The sequence below is a fragment of the Copadichromis virginalis genome, linkage group LG13, assembly GCF_057382275.1.
Source record: "Copadichromis virginalis isolate Kocher_CV1m ecotype Utaka linkage group LG13, C_Virginalis_male_GT1.1, whole genome shotgun sequence".
Classification (NCBI taxonomy): Eukaryota; Metazoa; Chordata; class Actinopteri; order Cichliformes; family Cichlidae; genus Copadichromis; species Copadichromis virginalis.
This window is the reverse complement of record NC_140630.1, coordinates 17864653-17887457: the sequence shown is the minus strand read 5'-3', so window position 1 is coordinate 17887457 and position 22805 is coordinate 17864653. Positions and strand designations below refer to the sequence as shown.

General features: G+C 42.4%; 1 protein-coding gene across 2 annotated transcripts in view; it reads left to right on the top strand.

The window, feature by feature from the left end:
* marchf8 (membrane-associated ring finger (C3HC4) 8) overlaps positions 1 to 22805 on the top strand; it is a 94447-nt gene that overhangs the window by 33515 nt on the left and 38127 nt on the right. The window lies entirely within an intron of this gene.

Here is a 22805-nt window from a genome sequence, read left to right as displayed (position 1 = left end):
TGTGTTTTTCAACCCAGAGGCAGAGAAACATATTCCAAACATTTGGTAGATCCGACTGTCCAAATCAGTCCCCTCCAGATTGCCGTGCCCCGGGGCTTACAAATGGAAATACCATGATATTTGCCCGTAAAGCCTTTGGGCTGGGAAAACTCGGCGTGAAATGCTGCATTATCAGGAAAAGGAAATGTTTACATGTTGTGTGACTCGACTGTTAGGAGTAAAGCCGATGCGGTCACATCTAGTTGGACACAGCTTTGGTCAAGTAGGAGAGTGTGACTGCTTAAATGAGCATTTCAAGGGCTAAGGCACATTTTTAAAATTAATGTAATTTACCGTAATTGTGTTTTATCTTTGATGTATCTCTAACCAACCATGTGCACCTACACTCTGCATATGTAACACAAATACAAACGTGTGCACATCATTTCTCTGCTTGCCTATCTTACTTGCGCACATCATCCTGGTGTAGATGTTCTGAGGCCAAACTGGTGCCCTTGCCTGTGCATAAAGCAGGATCTGGGGAGAGAAGATAACACACAGGCAAATGGCATTCTCTCTATTCTGGCAGCAGTTTTCATAAACGTATGAATGTTATGTGTCAGCAAACTAACCTACTTTACATATAACGCTGGAGGAATTCAAGAAACTCTGCATCCTACCTTTAGCCTCATACAAAATGTGACTGATGGAAACTGAAAGGTGTGAGTAAGACTAGGAAGTGTTACACCCATAAGGCTGTAATTAACTTTGTCATTTAGCACTTTTATATTAAAAAATAAAGACTTTTCAGGACAAACTTGGAGGATTTCCTATCCACGCTGTATTTGCAGTTTTCTGTAAAGCTCTTCTCTCTATATTTGATTCGGTCTTACTAGAAGCGCTTTTGAGGACGTGCGCTCCGGATGCAGGTACACGCGGCGGCAGCTGGTGTTGTTGTTCTCTCCAGTCTGTGCAGGTCTTGCAGGGGTCTCCCAAAGGCCCCCGGCTGCACGGAGCCACTTGAGGCCGAAGTGTTAAAAAACGTAATTAAATGTGGAAGAGTCGATATGACGGCAGCGCCTTTGAGGGCCTTGACTGCTGTGAGAAAGGACTTTGCTTCACCTTGTTAAAGATTTAATTTCATTAGCCCCTATGATGGCTCCATGGGTGATTTTGCTCTCTTTTGGTAGCCTCAACAGTCTGTGCTATATTAAGTTTTATATATGTGATTACAGCCGACCCGTAGCAGAAGAAAATAGACTTCAAGAGAAATGGCAGGAAATAATTACAGTCCCCCGAGCTGCTGTGTGTGCTAGTAGACATGGCATAATATGCACCACTAAAACAGAAGAGATTTTTCTTTGTCTCCGGTGTTAGGGTGAGCGTTTCAGAAGGGCAGCTATTAGAGGAAAAAGTGGTTAAGGGGACACAATCTCTTCTAATTATCCCATGCCTCATTGCCTTCCACCACCCGTAGTCTCTCACACACCCCATATAGGCACGGTTTCAAAGCTCGAAATTAACACTTTGCTACAAAAAAGGGGCAATCAGTCAGTAAATGTATGTATACATTAAGCTGCACTTACACTGGGAGTCCTCTTAGGAACAACATAATTTCATGATATCGTAATTTGCATATTCTGTGGGATGTTCTCTATCCTAAGTGGACAGATGTATAGCTATTAACCTAGTCACCTGTGGAAATTTGTTCAGCCCGTCACTCACCGCAGGGACAGAAAATCCACCTAGTCCGAAGGGGAGGGGAAAAAACTCTCAGCTGCAAATTAGACACTTTGCTGGAATAAATTTTAGGGAACCAATTGAATTTTTGCACCTTGATACAAAGGTGCTTCTCCCCCCCCCCCCCCCCCCCCCTCAGATTTTTCAATATCTCTGTTGAAGAAATGACTGTGGTTTGCAGTGCAGAGCAGCACAACTGAAGAGCCAGCAGATAAGCAGAGACAGACAAAGATGAATAAAAAAACAAAACACAGATAAAATTATTTCCAGGAGGGAGTCATGAAATCACCACATGAAGGGCTCAATCCGCTGGTCCCCCTTCCCCCTTTGAGATGCTGCTGCCTCCTCGGCCTGTGCTCTGTTTCCCATCCGGGCCCTTCTGTTGCTCCTGTGTTCCCTGGAAAGCCTCTCCGTGGGGTTGTCTGAGGACGCCGTTAATTGTCTATGACATGCTGACTTGACTCTCCTGACTCGAACAGCCCCCAAACACTCAGCCAACACCGCCAGCCAGATCAATGGTGGAAGCTCTCTGAGCTCTCCCACAGTAAACAAATTCATCTTCTTTGGGAGACACTGCAGATGTTTCTATCGCTGCAGCGTGACGTCTGGCACGCAATCGCTTCCTGATGTATGCTATTCATGTGGGGCGTCGTACCCCAGGTGTGTAATGAAAGTCTCACAGGACTCTCAGTTCTGTCACAATGTGGTGGACACACAGGTGTATAATAAGTCTCTTGTGAGCAGAAAGAAAGATATAGTGGGCAGAAATACTTTCTTTTCTTGGTAAGATGGTAATCGGATTCCCAGTGGTTGGTCCGTCAGAGGGGAGGTTTATTTCATGAACTCCCGTAGGCACGAATGCACAATAGACTCGTACTACCAAGGCTTCATTTTCTTTCAGTACCCGAGTCCCTAAATGCCACTTCTCAACACTTCCCCTCTGCGTCCTGTCTCCTTCCATCTCTTTTTCAATCATCTCAAGGTTTTATCCATGACCACACTGTGAACTCTTTCCTGTTGTTGTCTAGGGAGCCACAGTTATGAACTATATTTAGCCATAGTGTACACATAATGCAGTTCACTTCCAGTGCAATATAATTTTATTTAATTTTTATTTGAATTAAAGCTCAGCTAAAGGGCATCACTGATCTATTTTTCCCCATCGAAAGCTCTTTATTTTTCTCATCCACACCGCTCCACGCTTGCGGTAGCAGCACTCCAGGGGAGCCTGACCCACAGGTTCACCACCTCCGTCAGCCACCTGCCAGTGTATTTGTTTTTTTTGTCTGTGTATGTCATGAAAAGCATCTGTTATTGGAGAAAGAACTGTTTTTTTACCCCAACCATGAGGTCATTGCCTTTGTTTTTGAGTGAAATTGCTGACCATTGGGTGGATTGACATTAAATATGATACAGACATTTACGTGCACTTTAGTATGAATGGAGTAACTTGTCCTCTCATTGGGCATCGCCATCTGAATCTAGTGTATATGTAATAATCCCTCATAGCTGAGCTGAAGCAGACAGTCGTTTCCCCTGAGTGATTTATTTTGTCTCCATTTTGTTACACTTAAATTTAATATAATGTCATTTTATTAATAGGACTGATGCTCATAACCATTAAAGTGTCTCCAAAGTTGCAGAAACCAGAGTTACGCCCTTTAACATGTTTAATACTGGTACACTGTGCCTGCAGACTGACAGGACTTTGTTTGTCTCCACTTTACTGAGAGCCTTAAATGGCACATTCAATGGTCACTTTGATGACAAGTTTGAGGATGGAACAAAATAAGACCGCTTAAATATGGTTGTTTATACTTTAGACACGAGAGCCATCCAAAGACTGGAGACTCTAATTGGTATGTTTGGAGTCAGTTCGAGAGCCGGATTTAGACACCTTTTAATTTAAAGATATCATCCACAGTTGACTGGGAGTCATTTCAGAAAATAAGCACATTGCAGCATGTCGGCAAACAGTGCATCTGAAATCTGTGCAGGCTGTAACTTAATAGAACAACAGCTACTTTTGTACTGCAACATGCAGGGTGGTGGTTCACAGCTGTTTTCATTAAAAGTGAATTGAAAAGGCGCGGAGGAAGAAAACAAAGACTATATTAAGTCTGTACCGATTACTGAAGCAAAATCACAGGTTTGTTTCCTTTTTCTGACATGCCCGACGGAGCTCGGAGAGTAACAAGTCTATTCAGGTTCTGTGCTTTTGCTCAGCGCGTTTATATGAAAGAAGTTTGTAGTTTATTTAATTTTTTTTAAGTTACATTGGAAGCAGATTTCTCCCCCTTTTAACGACTCACTGTGTATTAGTGAAACAATCACCTATAACTAAAATCATTGTGTTCTTATTGGCTTTGAATGAACCCTTTATATCTCCATAAGGATTCTGTCCCCATCATAGAAGCTGGCCCGCTCCACCAGGTTTTTAAAATGCGAGGTTTTTTATAGTGGCGTGACAGAAAACTGCATATTCTTCAACAACATAAGAATGGGAGGGGTGCTGCTGGATGACTTCAGCTGGTGGTAGCAGCAGCCTCACGCAAGTTGCCACTAAATCCTGCACAGGCTCCTGCAAGTGGGCACAGTACAGTTGTGTAATGTGTAAATTTATTGATGTTCAGGGGTGTTGTGGTGGGTGGGTGAAGTCGGACTCACTATCCAGGACGCTAACGGCAGCAAGGAGCCTTGCAAGCCTGGTTTCTCTAGAATATTATCTAGCACAACATGTGACAGCAATCATTTGTATCTATAGTAGTTTGGACTGAAAGCTTAGCCATACTGAACATCAAGTAGCTTTAAGCTTTACCGTATGTTGGACCAGCTGTGAGGTAAGAAAGTCGTTTTAGAGGAAGCTGGTACAGTCTCTTTTTAGGCTGATGAAATATTTTTAAAACCCACAACAGCACAAACATATAGCGCATTTTAACATATTGAGTTTAGGGCTGGGCAACTAAGGTGCTCTCATTCTAGTTTCACATAACACGAGTAGGATAGAAAAACAACTCAATAGAATCTCAGTGAAGTTCAAGTTTTTTGAAAATCCTGTGAAGTCGAAAACTGACAAAGGACGCCATCTAGGATTTTAAAATTACCATACCGTACCATAGGTGTGTCTATTCGAGGGCTGAGGGGTAGTCGGTATTTTTTACATTTTATTTATGTTATGGGAGTCGTACCTACTTAAATAAGAATTAAGAAAATAATGCACCCTTAAGCTTGATGCAGAACTCATTTTCTTGTAAAACTAAAGCAAGCTTCACAATGAGGGTTGAAATGATTCTAAAACTGTTATACATAAGTTAAAACTTGAATCAATTATAGAAATTCTCTTTTCACTCCAAATGATCATCCTCAGGATGTATTATTGCCCACCTGTTTGTTACATTTTATAAATCTGTGAAGTCATTTATGTTACGTTGCCATATAATTTCCAAAGAAAACCATATCTTTGAGTCTCATGATGAACAGATGAGTGGAAGTTTGTCAGGCTTTTTCACCATGGGCATTTAAATCATCTGCTGAGTTTCCCTATTATGTTTTACTGCAGGGGGCTGTGCTATTATGCTACAAAAAAGCGAGGGAGAAAACATCCGCAAACACTTCCCTTAGGTGGAGTGGAAACCAGATGTTTGTTGCTTAGAAGTCTCAACAGCACATTTTCTTTCATTTTCAGCAGCCAAGCACAAAATATCTCAACATGTCACACGGCTTGTTTCGAGAGAGGAACTCTGTCTACAAGTGTTTTACTTGTAGACGATTTTATGTAAATTATGTATAGTTTGAGACGAATGTTATTCTTTGACCCTGTGAAGCGAATATGCTTGTGCGCCGCTAGACTACTTCAAGACAAGAGAGTAACCGATGAAGATAACGGGCAGTGCGAGACGTAATGACATGTAGCACGGGTCGTACGCTACTCTTGATCCCATGAAATTGTGTGCACAGTGCTCCTCTTCTCTCTCCTTAGCCTTTGGATGGTGCTGCTGCATGAATGCACTAGCACCCGGTGTCCAGATGAGGTTTTCAGTGAGTACTGCAGAGTGCAGAGGACTGCGGCCTCACATTAACATTCACCTCCATCTACCGAGAGGAGAAATTAGTAAAGGTAGAGTGCGCCGCGCAATCACGGTGAGAGGGGCCAGGTGAGAGTATAAAGAGATAAGGTGAAAAAGAGCACAATTTTGGTCTGTTGTAAACAGCGTGAAGGAAGCGAGAGCCTGTCGTTGCCGTAGAAACGGAGCAAAGACTGAATAAGAGTAGTATCAGCAGGAGTGAAGCAGCACGGGCAGAACGTGGAGAAATAGTTTGCCGTTTGCCACAGACATGCCTCAGCTCTGCTTCTGTCGGAGCTGTCAAAAGCCGTGTGTGCTAGGAGAGCGCCGTGCTTTCCCACTTACTTCAATGAGTATTCAGGCAGCGCACCCGATACATCCACCCTCTATACTAGTGTCCCCTGTTGCCGATCTGAAGAGCAGCCAAAACCAGAAAGAATGTCTTCCCCGTGAAATCGAGGTGAAGCCTATTTGTAAGAGCAGGAGCTGTGGATAGTTGCTGTCAGTCCTCTGTCACTGTGATTGATGCGTTTATTTCAACTCACGGCACCTTCCGCACAGGACAGGTGGCTGCTCCCTCGCCTGGGGTCACGCTGCCAGGGCTGACAGCAATCAGGTGGCGTCTTTTCAATCCTTGCATGAACGAACGCATTTCTTTCCTCTCCTTCCATCCTATCTCTTTCAGGGCCGTGGCCTCCCTCAGGCTCGCTAATAGATTACAATGGTGCTGTATGTGAAACACGAAAATCTCAGGGTACAGAGACAAGACAAACATGGGGGAAGAGAATATGTCATCACCATAGAAACAACCTGGCAAGGACATTGGCGAGCTGCTACCTGAAACTCTTTGGTTTTGTCTTTTTATCTTGCATCGCGTTGAACTTTCTCTAAGCTGCTTTTATCCAATTTATAGTTGGCGCTCTTAAATGACACATAAAAGCTCTGCTGCTGCACATGCACTGGAACAGTAATGTGCGGGAAAGTTTTTGTAAAGACTTGTGTACTTTAGGCAATCACTGCTTACTTCTTTGTTGACTGCTAGTCCCTGGCAGCAGCAGTACAGGGATCCTTATGTGAGTGAGTGATGTTCAACAAGCAAACTGACAGTCAGCTTTGATGAGGAGGGGCAATGGTAAGTAATGTAATGGGGGAAACTCATATGGGATGTGTACAGCCAAAGAATAAAAGGCTCTGCCGCATCTACAGGACATCAGTGATATTTGTAAGGTGAGGTGTCTGTGCAGAGCCCAAACTAACAGGCAGTACCCACTGAAGCCACAGCTTGTTGTTTATTTATATTATTCAGTCATTTATATGCTTCTCACGCAACCACAGACACCCAGAAGTAAAGAGAAAATCTGCAGTTTTGTTATGCAGCAATGTCTTGCAATATGACTAAATTACGAGACGGCAAAAGTCTTGAGTGTGCGACTTTTCATTTTTGTTTGCTTGTTTTTAACGGGGGTTTTTTTGTTGTTGTTGGATTTGTCAGAAACCATCGAACAGATTCTGCTGCATTTCAGGCTGTGCACGGTGAATCCAGGAAGTGAGCTGATCTGGGCACGGCTAAATGTTTTTTCCTCTTGGATTGGCAAAAAACCTGTTGAGCTCGTCCTGAAAATATTATCTTTGGTCATCTGTGCTATGTGACTTGCACAAAGCCCAACTACAAAAGTGAAATTTGAAGCCCATGCGCCGTCATGTACAAAGAGATCTCAGGACAGCAAGGACAATGGTGTGTTATTAGCTGATGGATGGGGATCTGCTGGATTGCTCCTGTTGACCACTCAAAATACACTGAGTTCCAAAAAAAAGGTAAAGCCAGCTGCCAATCACCCGGGAGAGGTAAATAACTGGTGAACAAACAGCAGGAATGCTGAATGCAAAGAATATAAATGGTGTTTTTATAAAAATTTTATCACTGCTTCTCCCTGGAGTTTCACATAAATCCATTATAAAGTTTTACATACCTGAAATCTGGAAAACAAGTGCATTTAAGCATAAAGTAAGGATTATTGCTCACTGATTGACTGCAAACCACACTAAAAGTCATTTTGTGATGTCACTGTGTAACACTCCTGAGGTCAGGTCTGCAATTAAGGGCAAGCTTATGATGGAACAAGCCAAGGAGAGATGCTTTAAAAGCCAAAGCATGTCATCAGGAAGAAAGCGTGTAATCATTTCAGGTGGAAATGCTGCTTTTTCCCACAAAATATTTGCTTGCACTTGTCTTTGCACAGGCAGAGAGCTGACCAGACAAATATTGATAGGGCGGAGTGGGACGGGAGAAGTGATTGAAAGGAGGTTTGAGTAAACGGAGAGCTGCTGGAAAAATGCAGAAAGAAAAAAAACATAGAAGAGGATGGGGAACGGCGAAATGTGTTTCAGATGCCAGCCGTGGGAGATGGAAATGCAGAAAAAGCGAAGGTTGGAGTGTGGGCCGGCTGGGAGCGATGGGATTTTGACTTCATGCTTATCACTTCAAAAGACAGCCTGTAAAAGGCAGTCTGCTCCTCTGCAAGCCTCGCTCCATCTTTCTCTGTGTCTCTCTCCTCCTAACCCGAGGTGAAGTGGATCATTTCTGGCCTAATAGTTATGGTTTGATTTGCTGTGCAGTTTTCATTCTCTGAGACAACCTCTGTCCTGGGGAGGCTGCTCATTCAGTGGCTCGTGTAAGCCTCGGCTCTACACTCTCCTACTTAATGTGAGCAGCAGCGGTCACGGAGTGCAACATTTTTGGAGTGTGACATTGTTACTTTAACAGTTCAAGCAGCCCCCCGGGGGGTGAAAGGAGGGGGGGGGGGCGGGGGGAGGTTGAGCCGCTCAGATCTGTGCTATGTAAACACAACACTGTTGTTTTTAAAATACGGCTGCGCTTTCTTTCGTGCAATGATACTCCTCTCAGCCGTTTTTGTCATCCTTGTGCTGTCTCGTACTGTCATAAAAATGATCTGAAACAAGTCACAACAGCTTGCGGCGGGCCCGTCGTGACATCCTTACAGATGTGTCACGAGAAAGTGAACAATCCTGAGCGATACCGTAAGGAGATTGGCCCATATGGAGCCGAAACCGAGCAATGCGTAGATGAGCAGCGGGCTAGTTGGAATGCGAAGCCAGCGCTTCGCTGTCAATCAAGGACCGCGACAGATGCGTCGGACACGACGATGAGGTAGACAGATGTGAAGGCTGTGTTTAGCCTCAGTCGAGACAGCTGAGGCGTCAGCCAGGGTTGGGTTGGGGATGTTTTAGATTTCAACAGAGGAGCATAATAAGTTTGGCCTTCTTACATTGTAGCAGCAGTCAGTGTGAAAATTGGACTGTCACATCTCATATGTCTTGTAGGGAAGTTGGCACCAGTTCTGTAATTATGTTGAAATATCTGATTGGCTTTGCTTTGCACTGCGCATACTGGTCCTATTATGGTGAGGTTATGTGTAATTTTCCTGTTAGTTTTGCTCCACAAATGACTTAATTTGCCAACAATTGTAGGGAAATTAGTAACAATGTTTGGTTGCTACACTTTCAATTAATTGAATCCAAACAAACACGGCGATATAATGTGCTGCTTTTGAAGTAGCCACACAACAGGTCAAATTAAAATGAAAGATTCACTTGAATAATAATAATATTCACTCTAGTACAAAGCACACTTGCTGGCCATTACAATAATTTGTCTTCTATGACAAGATAATGCAAAAAGCACCTGGCTGGTTGTCAGTAAAGCTTAGTGAAGAGGCCGAAAAGTCTGTGTACTGGCACTGAGATCAAAGTCATTGGTGTTTCCAATAAACTGCCATTGTACATGGTAAATGGACTGGTTCTTATACAGTGCTTTTTTGCTCTACTTGAGTCTTCCCAGCTCTTTTTCTCATTCATCTAAGAATCTAAGTGCTTTCTATCAAAAATTCACACACAGATGAACGCCCTGTGAGCTAGTCGGGGTTCACACTGCAGACTGGAGCAGTTAGGGACTGAACCACCAACCTTCCAATTAGTAGATGACCTGCTCATCCTCCTGAGCCACAGTGAATGGTTAGGCCCAAAAATGTTGTAGTCAAATTCAGTAACCCCTTTAATCATGGCTGAAGTAATAATATGTAACTGAATTTAAATATTTCCAGAACTGTGAGCTTTAAAAAGAGAAATAATTTAGCGAGGCTATGTTTGGATGGATGTTGGTGATTGTTGTTGTCGTGTTTTAATTGAGCAGTTCTGCCAAAGAAATTTCAGTCTACTTTAAACTAAACCGACTGATGTTTGTCTCCAATGTCTTTCGAACCCCAATAATTTGTGCCAATTAACACGGATCTTTCCAAGAAAGTGTCATTTTTACCATGACTGGTGTTACCAATCAGACCCCAAGAGAAGTGCTGTAAAGGTATGGTCAGCAGGGGGCAGTAGAGCAAACAGTGTATTATCCTCCTGCCCTTGAAAGACCAGGCCATTTGAACCTGAAAATGCTTCCTGATGCAACGCCTGTAGCAGTTTTTACGTAAAACTAGGAGATGTTTGATTCGCTTCTTCTACTCATCGTTCACACTTTGTGGAGTTTTGGACCTAATGACTTCATTTTCCTCTTTAGCACTGAGCTTGACTCTAACCACGAACAATTCTGGTCTTTTTCTTTGTCATTACAGGCTGTTATAGCTTCTAATTTTTAAAATAGCTTAATTTCCTAGTTTTGCCTTGTGGTTTAGATTTCCAGCTTTCAAGTTTGAACATTTTTAAGGCATTCAAAATGCAAATGTTCATTTCAGTGAACTGCAGGAAGGAGGCGTGTAAGATGAACAGCCTTTAAATGCAAATCGCCTTCCACTGCTGTGGACTGTATTTGTCCGGGAGCCAAATGAGGTTGGACCTTAAAATGGGGATTGTTGTAGGTGGGCAGAGGACAGATCTCTCCTTTGTCCATCATCAGCGCACAGAAGTGGGAGAGCAAGAAGATGTGTAGATCCAAGGTTGCACGCCTTAGGTAGATGTGGTGTAAAAAAATAAATTGAGATGCATCTCACTGGTGTAAAATACATCAAAGAATCTAACGCTACAAACGAGCAGAGTTGGAGAGATTTGAAACTGTCTGAGGAGTTTCTGTTTGCTGTAGTCTTTTGTTCATTGGCAAAATAACAGATCTCTGAAGACGCTGTCCTGTGATGGGAAGACTTAAGAGGAATTATTTATACTTCCTCTGCGTGCTGTTTGCTTTTGTGTGAAGAAATGCATGCAGCTTTCTGTTAAGATCACAAGTGAAGCAGTGCTGCTTTGTGCCATTTTAGCATTATATCACTGTTGCTTCTGTGTAACGATATTAAACACAGTCTACTGGCTAACGCGTTTCGTGTTAACCCGTCGCCCGCAGGTGAAAAGAGAAATGAAAGGTTCAGGTGTAGGAGAAGCATTTTTGTAACGTCAGGTGTGTTTGCATGGCAGGAATCACCTGCTGAGGGTTCACGTCCTGAAGGGGAAAGCTGCTTATAGCCCAGAAATTCTGATCAGATCTGTGAAGGCTGGAAAAATAAAATCACAACTGGGTTGAAAAGGAACCTACTTAAAAAAAATATATTAAAAAATCTGTACTCGTATATTTGCAATGCAGACTTCTCCGTCTGTCCAGGGTCAGAAATAGGGCGCCATCTGTTTAACAGCAGGTGAAGATTAATGATGTCATAGATGGTGGTGGAGAAAGCCCAAAAGGGAGTGAAGTGGGCACTGAGGTGGGATATGTTTGTATTCTGAGGTCATTGCTGCACTGATGCATGTATAGTCCAGCACAGATGATGGATTTAAAGGAGCTGGATGGAGTGCATCAATTGTGTTCACAGAGCCTTTAAAAAATAAAAACCCTCCCTTCTCCCTGCAAAGCCTGGAAATGGCTGGGTAAATAAAAATGAAAAGCTGGGCCTAATAAAAGTCTTCAAACTCTACTTTCTCATTCAAGAAAAAAGATATGATAGCATCCTTAGTTTTTCTTCTCAGTCTGCCATCTTTGTAAGTCAGAGTCGGCCTGCTTATTGATTTTACTTCAAAGAATATATACAGCTAGCATAGTTATGTCTCTCCCAGAGTCTGTTAAAACAGAATAACCACCATTGTACACTGTTTAGTTGCATCTCTGTGCATCCCCCCCCCCGACTCCTGAGCACGCTAATTGTCTGCTGCTAGCGATATCAGGTCAGCCGGGTCAAGAGTTAAAAATCACAGAGAACTCCGCCATCGTAGGTCTGAGCCGCTGTCTGCATTCCAATAGCTTTTAATGACTAGTTTCATCAGGCATGCACTCGCGCATGCACGCAGTGGGAGTTTAACTGAGTGCAATTTTGGTCAAGCTTGGAATCACTTTGCTGCAACTTGAGAGGCATTTTGAAATGATTGATCCACATTTGAGCAGGATTTACGACCGTTGCCAACTCCGGCCTTTTGTCCTCCGCTCTTTATAGACCGCAATGCACTGCTGAAATACTTGTCTCATTTAGAAGGTTATCACAAGCCCCAGGTTCTGATGTGGATACAGATAGAGCTGATGTTTGCGTCTGCAGAGGTGCTTTTTGTCTTTTTATTCCCAAACACTGATAAACACAGACACTGGCAGACTTTAGAAAAGAGGCCTGCGTGTCTTCAGTGGAGAGGTGAGAAACAATAAGTCCTTTCTAATTATCTTCATAGAAGTATGTAATTGCCTTGGCTAATGCTAATGAAGATGAATGGCAAATTAAAGGCAAAAGTCATGATAAAATGTCTTGTTAAGCTTTTGAGCACCTGCGCGCTTAAAAAAAAAATTGAAACCAGCTTTAATGCATCTTGTCTCAAAGGTTCAACTCAGCTTTTCTAAAGAATATTCCTTCATTTGGAGTTTTAACGATGCTGATGGAGAGTGTTGTTTAACACACAAGATGAGTATCTCTCCAGGAGTTATCAAACCTGCTGTGCAATCAATGAATCATGATGAAAGTGTGCGATGGTTACTACACCAAGTGTTTTAGCTTGATGATCTGTGCCTTGCAAAGACATCAGAAGACTTTTAATCAGTATATCCCATTAATTTTGTCATTCCAAAGTTCAAGAAACTATGTGGATATAATTTATTAATGCAGCTATTTTACATCGAGGTGCATTAAGGAATCATCAGTGAGATGAAAGAACCCCAGAGCTCGGTGTTAGCGTAGGACCTAGGTAAAATGCAGCGTTGTGTTGGGATGGTTTCAATAAAAAAATATCTTGGTTGCTAACAAGCAACTTCATGCTACCGAGAACATTCAGCAGGGCCTACAAAGAACGCAGCACACTGATGCACTTCACCAATACTGAAGTGCATCAGTGTGAGCATCATCATTTAAGGCTGCTTTCCTGCCTCAGGGCACAGACAGCTCCACCATTATTGAGGGGAAATTCCTAATTTTATCGACACATCTTACAGCGGGATATCAGGTCGGATATCCGGCAGCTGAAGCTCCGGTACAAGCTGGATGATGTGGTTGGATAATGACGCTAAACATCAAAGCAAATCTCGAACAGAACGACTTCAAACAAAAGAAAATCCGTCTTTTTTTAAGTGGCTTCGCCAGGCGTCGACCTACAGAGGGGTTAAAGGAGACGCTGGCTTGAAAGCTAAAATGTGCGAGAGGCGCGGAGGTGTAGTTTATAGTTAGCTGGAAGTATTTTCAAACACAAATCGGAGGAAAGGATTTAAAGCATGACGAACAACTGGTTACTTTAGCCAAAGCACATCTGGGGAACTTTCCGATCGCTGATGAAGAAAAGAGCACAGCTGTTTCTTTGAGCGTTGCAATGGGAAGAATTTAAAACTGTCATCCAAAGCTGGATAAGAACGATACCGCCCTGAATTGAGATGGTCTTTTGCAGAAAATTAGTTGGGTTTTTTTCCCTACATGAAGCATTTGGTAAATGAAAACACTTTAGCAAAAGCACACATTTACCAGCACTGTGGACTTAAATCAGGTAGTTTGTGATTGTCTTCAGTTTTCATCAACATGCATAGTACAGTTCACTTAAATGAAGTCTCTGCTTATTGTCAACAGTACTGCAGCTACTCCTCTGTCGCCATAATAATAAGTACAGCCTGTTCTGCTCCTCACCACGATAGTGACTCACTCATTAGTGATATTTAGCTTTTTCTGATCTGTACTGATGTCCGCAGCAGGGGGAATGCTAGGAGACAAAAAGGATTGGCATCACGACTGACGTTTCTGGATGCTGCTCACAGAGGAGAACAATGTGTTCAGATTTCTCCACTGGGGACAGATTAGTTGAGAAACAGGCTGAACAAAATTTAACGTGTCTGTCGTAAACGTAGCAGCTCAGAGCCCAGGAGAAAACCAGTTGGCTGAATTTTGAGAATCTTCAAACGTGTCTGTCACTTCCAGCTCCTCCAATTCCTACGCTGCTGTGAAGAAAAACAATTTGTGTGAAACTGAGGTAAATTGATTAAAAACTGTGCAGCTTTAATAGGATTGTGCATCATGTAGTGCCATGTAAATAAAAAAGATGAATAATAAAAGACTTGAAGACAAGACACGGTGGCAAAATTGGCTTTTGAATCACAGAAAGTGCATGAGTTTATAAATTCATAAATCTTTTTTCCCAGCTCAGGCCCCCTGTGTGTCTGGAACACCGCTACCTAGATCAGTTAGTTCCAACTCTTCAAAGACAGACAAGGCTTGGAATAAATATTATATGTACATCAGCACATACATAAGTTACTCATTATCTTTACACATGTCCATTATTTTGACTGAATGTACAAAAGGCTAAAACTGCTAACGAGATGTTCCTGCTTTTAAACATGATGACAACGTTTGAATCTTGAGAAGCCTCGAGCCACCTCTTTCTTTGTTTTTCTTCCAAGGAGCCAGACGTAATTGTAGTTTTGAAAAGTGGTCTCGAGCAGGTTTTCACTGTTTTTACTTCTAACAGTGAGAGCTTCTTCACTCATTTTCAGTCCAGTCCTTATACCTCTGTGTGCGTGTGTGTGTTGTTTTCTTCACTGACCTCAGCTGATCATTCAACTGTTGAACCACTGCTATGTCTGCACATAACAGACAAGTTAGAGAGACAACCAACTTTAAATTGTATCTTTAGGCACTTTGTTACTGTCAGCCTCTCACAAAAACACATCATTTGTTCATATTTCTTTAAATGAAAAATGCCAAAGATAAAAATTGACTCCCAAAGACCTTGTAGCTGAAAGCTTGGCATATCTTGGCATGGTGTGCAGCGTGCTCTCAAACAGTTTGAAGAAAATGGACAAGGGGAGTCAAAAGAAGACATGTCAGGCCTAAAAAAGAAAAAGGACAAAAAAGTATAACAGATGAACAGTAGGTGAAAGTCAGGTCCTTGAGAAACAGAGGGGAACAAATCCAGCAAAGACCTGACATGGGACCTGAGAGATGCATCTGACTCTTCAAGTGATCCATCTACTGTTTGCAGAAGCCTCATCACAAATGATAACAATGATAACAGCCAAGGATGGCTGTCAAGAAGCCATTCATAAGGAAGAGAAATGGAGAGCCTGGCCTGAAGCAGTGTAGGATCATTTTGACAGAGAACACAACAAAAGGACAGCCAACATCCAAAGGAGAGCTTTGAATGTGCTTCAAGTAGGCTGGAGGACTGTTCCTGAAGACTACTTAAATAAATTACAAGAAAGCTTCCTAACAGAGTTCAGGATGTGTTGAAGAATAAAGGTGGTCATTGCCAAATATTGACTTTCAGCTGGTTAGAATTGTAGAAACCTCTGTGTTCTCTGTATATACTGTATTTCAATGTAGCTTTGAATATATTTCAAAAGTTTATGTTGTTTTGTTTGCTTACTGTCCTCAAGCTTACAGGCTCAGAGCATATCAGTGCCTTTCTTTCTGAAATCGTACTGAAGTCTTTCTCAAATTTAAGTTGATGAACTGCCTTTGAATTAGTGCAGTTTAATTGAGGTAAACTTTCCATGTGGGCTTCTCCGCTGACTTTAAATACCGTTCGCGTGTGTGTCACACCGGCACCAGCATGAGTGTTGCGTGCTGTTTTGTCATTGTTTAACACTGTAATCGGGCACATACTGGCAACACTCCACAGTCCGATCTCTGCCACACAGCCTGGACAGAAATAGCTTTTGAAAGTGTGGCTCGCAGAAGGAGGTCATTTTGAAGTTTTGTTCCATCGGCCCCGCTGACAGTCACGTGCCCTCGCAGCAGCCGTCCCTTTCAGCCGCTCTCCATCGGCGTTCACACGTCGGGATAGATGTGTGCCATTGGGTGACAAAATTGAAAAGATGACAAGATAGGGGGGCAAGAGGACAGTGGGTAGTGGGGAGAGCTGCAAATCAATGAAACTGCTACTGTCAGCCTCTTGTTATTTTTGGGATGGTGAATTGATGGCTTTGTGCTCTGGCTGTGCTGCCGCTGGTGACGGCCCACTTAATGTTTGGGCTTGTGTATTCGAATCTGGAGATTGTCCCATGAATACACCATGCGCAGAAACAACCCTCTGCTGCATTATACCGAGATATGTAAATGAAAAGCAAAGCCCCAGATCAAAGAATTGCATATGGTTACACCAGATAAGTAGCAAGGGATCCCACTGCGGTTATTCAACGTTTTACAGAATATTAAAAAAAAAAACAAAAAACCCCAAAAAACTGAAGTTCTAAAGAGACTTTCCTTACGGACCTCTCGTTTTCTTCCCCCCTCTCTTCCCCTCGTCCCGTTCTCTTAATTGGAGGTAGATTTGATTGATGCTGCAGACATACAAGCTGTAGAGTTGTAGTTATCAGTATGCATGACGGTATTTGAATATGAAGTGAAAAGGCTATTACAGCTCAATTTCACACCCAGCAGGATATCTGACATGTTTCTCCCTCTGTAGAAATCAGCCTGTCAAAAGTTCTCTTTCCGCTTTCCGTCTCTCTCCGTCCCTTCACATTTTCCCTTAAACTTCACCCCCTCATCCAACTCTCGAATATTTGCCTTGTGTCTCTCACTTTTGTATGCCCTCTCCATCCAACCTGTAGCCTCTGTGAAAGGGTTTTTGATGCAGTTGTTTCTACCATAAATTCTATTGACCAATCACATTTGAAGAGGCTTTGGTGATATAGAGGTAAACGACGTTGTGGAGCGCAACAGTGGGGTCGAATGCCCTGAACTGCTATTAAAGTGTAATTATCAGCAATTTGCGATCGATATTTATTGACACCTGTGCTGAGAGATCTTCACCTCATCATGTTATGTTAATGCGTAGAGCTGCTGGCTGACTGACCAGAAAAAGCTGCACTTGCATCATCTGACAGCTGATGGTTCTTGTATTGGCTTTCTGATCTTTTCATCTTTGTCTTGCTTTTTTTCCCCTCCAAGATTAAATAATATGAGCTTGTCGTGAAACTTACAAAGATTACCGTTGCTGGAGTGACAAGACTGGCGACATTGTGATAATGTGCTGTAAATTCGATGCATCGTCTTTACCTTTAGAAACTGTGCCCCGCTGAATGGATTCAGGAGTTCATTATACAAACCTCCTCACTTGGGGAAATCCAATTTCGTAGTGTTCGTTTAGAGACTGCGGTGGTTTGTGCTTGCTCCTGTTTTGCTGGTTTGTACTTTTTATTCTGCTTTGATGTACTCGAGAGAATGTGGCATGATCAAATCTCACTTTCAGTGGAAAACTTAAAAGATTTGGTAAAGTGGGAATGCTCATTTGATATACGCGTTTAAACCACATCATAGTTTTCCTCATTATTTTGACTATAGTTGCATTATTTTGTACAATTTTTGGCCTCGTGGTATTTCACAAGAAAATGATCTAATAGGTGCCACATGATGTGGAATCATTATTTATTGTAAACCTGAGGGATACGGAGTATTTGTCTTTTTGTCTCGGAAATCTGTGTCAGCAGACCTCAAGAAAACATCAGCAGTTATAGAGGAAGTTAAACTTAGTAAGTACTGCTTACAGATTTAAGTAAAAGTCCTACTTTCAGAAGAATAATAGATGTTAATAATATACTGAAAATCACTTCTCAGAAAGTTTACCTCTTTCAGAATATCTAGCAATACTACATAGTAATTTATGTACTGCTTATTTAGTCTTTTAATATTGACTAGAGCCTGACTAATTTATCGGTGGGCTGTTATTAGATAAATTATATTATATGTATATGTATTGGCATTTATAATGAAAGATAAATGAAAATTTAAACAGTAAAGAAGAGATAGAAGAAACACCCTTTACCTATGTTATCAATGTTGTTGCATACTTTGTCCACCAGAGGGTGCTGTTGGTAACGCTAGTTTTTTGTTTTTTGAATGCCACAGAGGGCATAAACAAGTAAACAAATAACTAAGGAATACATAGAAAATTATATTTTATTACTAATTGTATTTTATTTCTTGTTTAATATTCAAATCTCAGAGTGTTCAAAAACGTCTTAACCTGCTAATCCCTGTAGAGGATTAAGAAGTGTAATTATTCTAATGTCTAATATCTAAAATTAATATTAATGACGGTAGAAGCAAATTATTAAAGTTCAGGTAAACTGATCTATTCTTGAGTAAATTTATTTTCCACTCAAAGTGTGATGCATGGCTGCGATGTGGCTGTTGTTGTTCAGTTGTTAAAATCTCTGTTGCGTTGACTGGGCAAAGTTCATGAGTGGGACCAGCAACTCTGCTCTAAGACTATTGCGACGCCAAAGCTGTTTAAGCAGTGTTACTCAAATAAGGTAAAGTGCCGCTTAGCTTGTTATGCAATCCAAAGGACCTGGCCTTTCTTTACATAGTACAATAAGTCTAGTGCGTCATCCGTGGTGACTGAGAAAAGGACCTTTCTTATAGCTTTGTGCAGCGCTAACTGAGCCTTATATTAATGTATTAAAAACTATTACATGGGCAAAATTTTCATTTTTTTATTTTTATTTAAAAAACTGTTTAATCATTAAAGTGGGATTCAGCAGGTGGAGGAACCCTAAGACTGGTTGAAGTGGCTCATCAATGTTTAAAGAACAGAAGTGAAACCAAAAGGCTTTAAAGACGACATTTAAGTTTCAAGTTTCCAGAAAACAGAAAACTGGAAACTTTCAAGCACCAGTGATGAATACACCCGTAAGATCATTTTTTGAATGTTATTCTTTCCTCCATTTAGACTATAATTGGTTTGATGTTCGAAGCGTGTAGTGCTGGAAAACCAGAACTACACTCAAATGCATTAAACCTAAAGTAACGAGCCTGTTTTGAAAATGTGAGGAATGGAAAGTACAGACATTTGTGTTAAAACGTTACATATACCTGAAAATTCTAAGTACAGTAATGAAGTATTTGTACTTTGTTACAACACAGTTTTAGAATAATAAATGAGTTGAACGATAGAGCTCAACAAAAGCTATAAGACAAGTCAAATAATACATTATCTACATGTCTCTGTACACAGCAGATAACTTATAACGCAGCTTTAAAATCATTCATTCTCATTAAGTGGGCTCTGAGGTTGTTGAGCCTGCAAGGTACAAGTCCAGAAAAGGTCGATTTAGCAACACTTTAATCAATATTGATCCCCTGAGGGAAGGTGAGACTGTTAAGGCAGGTCAAGTTAATGTTATATGAAGCAGGGATTTATACTCCAGAGTGACCCACAGTCAAATTTTATGGGCCCTGTGGGACTTTTTGCTGTACATGCAGGATGTGATCTGCTGGTGGCAGACACGGGATGTTTGCATGCTTCAATTGCTTGCACCCCCAACACCACCACAACCACCAGTTCTGTTGTCAGTCGTGGCTGTATTTAAGGTTTAATAGGTGTTTTTATTATTATGTTTCATCCCCTTTGTCCTAGTATTTATTTGGGTGATTCTGCTATACTGTAGCTTTGTCCTTGAATGTAGCTGTGAGGATGTGTGTAATAAATTACCCTCTGTCATTTCTGCTCCACCTTGCATCCCTTGCTGCCAGCCGGGGATTGGTGGAGAGACGGCAGTAAGGCCCTCTCGGATTGGTGGACAGTGACAGTGGCTTAAAACAGGTTTGGTGGCTAACTCTTTGTCTTAAAACAGTAATGGACTGAGAAGGAGGAGGCTCTGTATGTGTGTGTGTGTGTGTGTGTGTTTGTTGGTGTAGGACAAGCTTAAGTAGGGTTAGAGGGAGGTGCTTTTAGGTTAAGCTCAGTGTACCGAGCAGAGGGAGTCTATTTAAAGGGCACCACCCTCCCTCTCTTGAATGATTGAACAACATTTGCCCCTCCCCCCGTTGCTCATCAAGATCAGCTGGAGGAAGTGGCTCAGCCAATGGGATTACAGTATCAGATTGACTCTGTGTGTGTGTTTGTGTGTGTGGGAGAGGGCGAGCAAGCCTGGACAAGCCAGCAGCAGCAGCAGCAGCGTCGGTAGCAGCTCAGCCTCTGTGTTTGTATATGCATGTGTGTGCTTGTGTGTGTGTCTGTTTAAAGAAATGTAGGGCAGCCACTTATTCTCCCTCCCTCTGACGTCTCTCTCTCTATCTTTTCCTGTGTCTGTCTTTGTTTCTGCACTCTGCTGAGGTAGCTCCAGTCGCCACGGCGACGGCTGACATTGTTACTTCCGCATTGGCTCGGCTGTCTCTCCCTCTCGGTGTCTCTCTCTCTCGGTCTCAGCTCACCTCAGGGATTTATAGAGGGGGCATGCAACCTCCCTGAACGGCCATTGTCAGTGTGAGAGGGTGAGTGTGTGTGCGCGCGTGTGTGTGTGTGGGTGGATGAGCTTATGTGTGTGTGACTAAGGGTGAGGTGACTCCAGGATCCAGACATGAATTCCTGTTGGAAGATGAAGATTCAGGTACAGATTCTTCCTCTTGGTGATGTTGCTGCCGTGTGTATTTGTGTTGCTTTTGTTTGTGAGTTGTACTGATGTCATTGTTGTTCTTGTTTATTTACACTGCTGCTGCTCCCGCTCGGGGACGAATGCAGATAGATCCTGTCAGAAACGTTGCTTTCATCGTGTGTACGTCTATACAGTAAATGATCCTGTATGAGGCTTCATTCAGAGAAAAGATCGTGATAATAAACAGGAAGTGAGGCTCACTGTGGTCTCCATATCACTGCTTGCTATGCTGAGGCCTTCTTTCCACTGCAGTCGCCGAGTGATGAAAGAGTTGCCAGGAATGTGTCTCTTTACGTGCATGCGTATGTGTCAGAGAAAGGAATGAAGACTAAAATGAACAGAGACAGCCATCTATCACTGTGATGGTGGTTGTTATGGCTGTGTGTGTGTGAGAGAGTACAGTACATTTGTTTTGCCCTCCTTTTGTGTCTTTTGTTTACTTTGTTCTCTCTCGCTGAGGGATCCTGTTTGCACGTTTGTATTCGGTGCATGTACCCACATGCATCTTTTTGTTTTGGGTTTTTTTTGTCTTTATAGGGGAGCCTCCGCCATCTCCTCTGCGTGAACGGTTGACCCACATTCTCTTGTACCGGTGACCTTTTGTTCAGGATGAGTAGGGGTGCGCAGACATACTGTATATAACTTCCCTCAAACTGTTTTCAGTTTGAGTGCTGCCATCGTGTTTGATAACAGGCGGCCAAAGTACAGGACACTGTAAACTAAGCCCTGTCTTTGGTCATGTGCTCTGTCATTTAACTGTAAGTGCAAAAAATAGCCTGTGCTGTTGTGAGTGTTTGCTAATAGTTAAACACAGTTGCTCCAGATAAACGCACAAGGTCTCAGCGGCAGAGAAGTCTGACATCTAAATATGTATTTTCCCTGTTAGTCAGTGGCTTGGCATATCACATCATCGACTGATGCACCAAATCGCAAAGCTTTGTGTCAAATCGCCAGCTGGTAACGGGGGTGATGGGGAGATTAGTGCAGTCACATGTCATGGCAGGGCTTAAAACCTGCTCTAGAGGGGAGATGAAGGGAGAAATCAGGAAGAGGAGCCAAGAAGGTGATGAGGCCGAGAAAGGAGAGGATAGTGATGCACAGGCTGCAGGAGTTTCAGGGTACCTTCCCAGTGCTCTTTTGACAATTTATTTTGCGAAGTATTTTGCACCAGGACCTGTGTTTGCTGCTTTCTTTTCCACTTCTGCTTCTTGTTTCCCCTTAAAAAAGTCTCCTTTTTGAAAACCCACAAGTGCGGTTTTAATATTCGGCAGAACTGAGAGCTGCGCGTTTATGCCATTGTTACTCTTCACGCTACATACTAAAAGATTTTCCCAAAAAAAGGGGGTGCTAAAGCTTCTCTGAGCAGCTGCTAAATGCTGCCAGCTATAAAGAAAAGACGTGTTTGAACTTCATGTTGGCCTCTCTTTCCGGTTTTTGGTTGTTGTTTGTTGTTGTTTTTTTTAAACTGAGTGCCAGTAATAGAGTCTGCGAGTTCCCTTTTGAAACTGAAAGTTCACTGATGTGATGACTCACGGTCAGCATTTCTCTCCTTCCTCTCCTGCTTGTCTCTGTGAGCCTGCCAGTGTAATGATTTTATCACAAGGGGACCAAGGGTTCAAACACTAATAATGCAGCTAGTTAGGAGGCACTCCGCTGAACTAATTATCTGTAGCTTGACTTTTTCACGCAAGTTATAAATAATGACTTGTGTCATGTAGGAGAGTGCACGCCCAAGTGCAGCTAATGAGGAAATGTGGCTTTCATGTAGAGTGACAAAAATATTTCACCGTATCTTTGGACCTTTTGATGCTTTCGCAGAGCAGTCGGGCCCGGGTCATACATCGCTTTCACTTTGTCATGCAGCTACTATAGAACCAACTTGTGGTGCTTCATTGTTGGTGAATTTTATATTGACTATAGAATAGGCCACCGTCCATGCAGTACTGCATTGCATGTGATGGTCACTGTCTCTCATGCTTGGACATATTGATATAATTATGCTTAAGATGAAAGAAGGTGGGGGACAGACAGAACAAAAGAGGCGGAAGAAGGGAAAACCACAAGCTCACGTACGTCTGATGAGAGCTCAGACATAACGCACACAGAGGCGTGAAAGCTGTCGATTAATGCACAGATACAGTCTGTGGAGTGGGGGGTTTGTCTCCTTCTCATGACGTCTC